The sequence below is a fragment of the Cucurbita pepo genome, chromosome LG01 (assembly GCF_002806865.2).
Source record: "Cucurbita pepo subsp. pepo cultivar mu-cu-16 chromosome LG01, ASM280686v2, whole genome shotgun sequence".
Taxonomy (NCBI): Eukaryota; Viridiplantae; Streptophyta; class Magnoliopsida; order Cucurbitales; family Cucurbitaceae; genus Cucurbita; species Cucurbita pepo.
This window is the reverse complement of record NC_036638.1, coordinates 11,751,842-11,756,839: the sequence shown is the minus strand read 5'-3', so window position 1 is coordinate 11,756,839 and position 4,998 is coordinate 11,751,842.

Below are 4,998 nucleotides of genomic sequence, written 5' to 3'. Positions count from 1 at the left end.
TGCAGAACCACAGGACACGTGTCAACATCAAATATAACCATGCCGATAATAAGGTCACTTACCTGGTTAGCTTAGGCTGATGTTCCGTCGTTATCCTTAATGAAAGTCCATTGAAATCCAAGTCAACCTATGTGAGCCCATGGCATCAGTTTCAAATTTAACTTTCTACAAAATTGTTTATCTAATTTATGTTGACCCATGTGTTATACTGCGAACGTTAGAGTCTTTGCTTGAGTTAGGTCTTGAAATATTTATATATGTTTGTTATTGTATTATTTTCATACAAACCATTTAATACTCATTAAAATTTCTCAGATATTCTATTTTATCTGATGGTGTTTAATACCCTTTTAACATTTTCCAGATACTGTGAATGGCTGGGGACGTGGGGTGTAAGATGGAATCACTCCTACCCACTTTTAGGGATAGAAGAGAGGTAGTTCCCTTAAGTACTGACTCCAGGTCTTGAACAAGGGGCCCCACCCTCTCATTAGCCTGAGAGGGATTCAGTTTATGGTTGGACCATAAACCAATTATTCATTAGAGGATCAGTGGGACATAAGGAACAAGAAGTAACTTTAGGGGTAAAACGGTAAATTGACCCAGATCTAGTTACGAACAACCTGTGAATGATCGACTTACTAATCATGGTTAGATCAAATGAACAGAAATATATCTATAGTGAGGGGAGTGCAACTACTAAGCTATAGTGAAGTGTCCTAGTAGTTAATGAATGTTGGTTAATGTAAGGATTCAGATTTTTATTTATTTTAGATTTTATGCTGAGATTTTATTTTTGCTGCCAAAAAATGAAAAGATATTATACTAGCATTTATTCTCGCTAGAAAGGTGCACGATTTTTTTACAAGGAAATTACTACCTTAATGGAAAAGTCATAAAGACCTTTTATATTCCTATATTCAACTCTCCTCCTTCCTTGTAGACGACTTTTGCTCTCTAAACTTGTTGGGTTTTCGAGGATGTCTGAGTGAGTTAGCTGGGAAAACGTGTGGCATGGTTCGCTGGGTAGTTTCTTGTTCGGCTAGTTCTCGAAACCGACTATGTTGCTATTTTAGAGGAAGAGTCGAGTGGAAGTTAACATCGACGTCGGAATCGCTACACCAAAGAAGGCAAACCGTCGGAACGAAGGAGGAGGACGCCACATACTGTTGTCGGAAGCGGAAGGGATTGCGTCGTCGGCGTCGGCGGCGGCGGTACATCAAATTAGGGTTTTCGTGAGGGTTCGGCGAAGAAGACGCAAAGTCGGATCAGGTTTCGACCTCTGAACCGGCCCATGGAACGAACGCGGGCCCTGTGCGTTTCGGCCCAACACGGACGCATGCTGCAGCCTTGGTCTCGGCTCCGCACTCATGCTCTCGGCTCGGCTTGACGTGTACGGCAGTTCAGCTCCGTCAAATCCTGCGGCTCGGCTTGGCGGCTTAGTTGGTCAGCTCGGCAGCTCGGCTTGGTGACTCGGTGATAAGATAAGGAAATCAACTACAAGGGGGGTAAGATTTGGATTACCTTGTTGATCGAATATCTCAAGGCAAGAACACTTGATTGAGATTCGAATCACTCCACAAGCAAGATCGATCATGTCTAGCTTGAATGACTCTTGTTGATCAAATATCTCAAACACTTGTTTGAGATTCGAATCACTCCACAAGCAAGATTGATCATGTCGAGCTTGAATGATTCTACATGCAATCTAAACTACATAGAATTGCAAAGAAACTTAGCCATTGGCTAAAGAAAAGCACAAATGCTTCTTTCTATATTTTCCAAGTCTACCTTACAAATACAACATACATGGCTTTATATAGCCTCAAAATGAAACTATTAAAGGCATTCCAAAAGTTGTAACATTCATACTTAATGGCCATAATTAGCCATTATGTAAATGTAACCTAAAGTAAATAAAATGTCTTAAAATACAATAACTCTAAATTACTCTAAATTGTAACCCACCCAAAATTTACAACAATCAAACTTCATTCTTCTTCAATGTAGCATGAATTGAAACATCTTTTGATAATTTTGACAACCTTTTCTTCACATCTTCATTGAAGTATATTGTATGATTGATGTCTCTTGGTTCATATCATTCTCCACTTCTTCAAGAGGATTCGTCCTCGAATCTATTTGTGAAACTTTGCTGCAAAAAATAAGTTATGGAAATACGAAGGACCTCACAACACTCTCTCACGAGTATACGCTCAAGGAATTTTAGGCCACTCTTTTTACACTCGTTTACACAAATGAAGCTCTCATTCTCACCTATCAAAATTTTAAATAGAGCAAAGATTGAATTTTGAACTTTGGGTCGATTAAAAATTAAAAAGATAAAAATAAATAAAAATCAAATTGAGAAGAAATGCAAAGGAAACATATATCCGATCTTGAGCCTGAAGCTCTGATACCAAATGATAAGATAAGGAATCAATACAAGGGGAATAAGATTCGGATTACCTTGTTGATCGAATATCTCAAGGCAAGAACACTTGATTGAGATTCGAATCACTCCACAAGCAAGATCGATCATGTCTAGCTTGAATGACTCTTGTTGATCAAATATCTCAAACACTTGTTTGAGATTCGAATCACTCCACAAGCAAGATTGATCATGTCGAGCTTGAATGATTCTACATGCAATCTAAACTACATAGAATTGCAAAGAAACTTAGCCATTGGCTAAAGAAAAGCACAAATGCTTCTTTTAATATATTTTCCAAGTCTACCTTACAAATACAACATACATGGCTTTATATAGCCTCAAAATGAAACTATTAAAGGCATTCCAAAAGTTGTAACATTCATACTTAATGGCCATAATTAGCCATTATGTAAATGTAACCTAAAGTAAATAAAATGTCTTAAAATACAATAACTCTAAATTACTCTAAATTGTAACCCACCCAAAATTTACAACAATCAAACTTCATTCTTCTTCAATGTAGCATGAGTTGAAACATCTTTTGATAATTTTGACAACTTTTTCTTCACATCTTCATTGAAGTATATTGTATGATTGATGTCTCTTGGTTCATATCACTCGGTATCACTATATTATATCGATTTCAAGATTTTCGACCCTTTCGAAGCCGTTTCTGCCCTTAGTTTTACCATACAAGGTCAGTATGGTTCCTAAACGTTAAAGACAAATTAGGTCGGGGGTTTATTTTGGTAAATAGCATGAGGTTTAGGTAGGGTATGTTATGAAAGGTTCCTAAGTTTTTATGTGGTTATCATAGGACGTATTTAACCGTTGGGATTAGCTCGTTGTGAGTGACTTCAACCAAGACCATCGAGGTAAGTGACCTTACTGTTGGAGTTAGTTTACTACGTGTTGTATGATTGTGCGTGCCCTGTGGCCCCTACATGCACCATGTTTTATTATGTGATATGAATGTATGATGTATGAATTATGTGACTGTTTATGCTATGAAACGTAATGGGTTATGTTAACTGTTGACTGTTTATGTTATGTGAAGTTATGAATGAGATGTTAGTAATATATGCCATGAAAATGTTGATCGATGTCATGGATACACGTAGTATTATCGAGTCATGTCATGAGATGTTTATGCAACTAGAATGTATTTTCATATTATGTAATATGCCATGTAATGTAAGTCATGTGAGATGCCATGTGATGTAAGAAACGTAAATGCGATGTTAGCACTGCTTATGTAATGCCATGTTAGATATGTTAAGGGACCTCATGCATATATGTATGTCACATGCATCGGGATTCTTCCCCTTTATGTTACGAAAGAATGAAATACGATATTTATGTTTGTCATGATATCATGCGGGCCCTTTTTTGTTATGTGGTGTCTGGCAACGTGTAACACGTTGTGCCCAACCAAGCCAGGCCCAGGGGGTACTATACGAGCCCGCCTGGTGGGTTCATGTACCCGTACATGGGCCATGTGTGAAGGAGTACCACACATCCAACCTTACCCGGAATAGAAAAGCACCCAAGGCTATGTAAAGTTTATGAAAAGTTAGATCCCGCTCATATGTTGCATGTGTTTGCATTCCTAACCCCAACAGTGGGGTGACTTACTGAGTATTTCATACAATACTCAAGCCACATGCTACCTACATTTTCCAAGTAAAGGCAAGGCGCCAATGTACGGTTGACGGCGGAGCTGAGGACACCATGGAAGTTGGAGATGGGATATCTTTAGGAGTTTACTCTTATTGGACTGTTTTAAGATATAGCATTGAGTATTGTTTTATTTACATTTATTCTGAATTCAGATATTGAAGGTTTGTTTTCGGAGATAGGTTTGTTTTGGATTTATGAACCCTTATGAAAGACTCTTCCAAGGTTATTTATGATGAGCTTCCGCTTAATGAGTTCTGTATGCATGGGTGACGTCACTAATTAGGTTAAAGAAAATTAGGGGCATTATAGTTAACAAGATTAATGAGTTTAGCAGGTTAATCTCGGATCGTTGGAGCCCATGATCTATAGGTCCATTAAGTCCCCCTGCTAGCTCCTATCGGAGAATAGTGTGACGAGTGAGTTCGAAGTTGATATTAACCAAAAGACATCAATCATACAATATACTTCAATGAAGATGTGAAGAAAAGGTTGTCAAAATTATCAAAAGATGTTTCAATTCATGCCACATTGAAAAAGAATGAAGTTTGATTGTTACAAATTTTGGGTGGGTTACAATTTAGAGTAATTTAGAGTTATTGTATTTTAAGACATTTTATTTACTTTAGGTTACGTTTACATAATGACTAATTATGGTCATTAAGTATGAATGTTACAACTTTTGGAATGTCTTTAATAGTTTCACCAAATGATAAGATAAGGAAATCAATACAAGGGGGATAAGATTCGAATTACCTTGTTGATCGAATATCTCAAGGCAAGAACATTGTTTGAGATTCGAATCACTCCACAAGCAAGATTGATCATGTCGAGCTTGAATGATTCTACATGCAATCTAAACTACATAGAATTGCAAAGAAACTTAG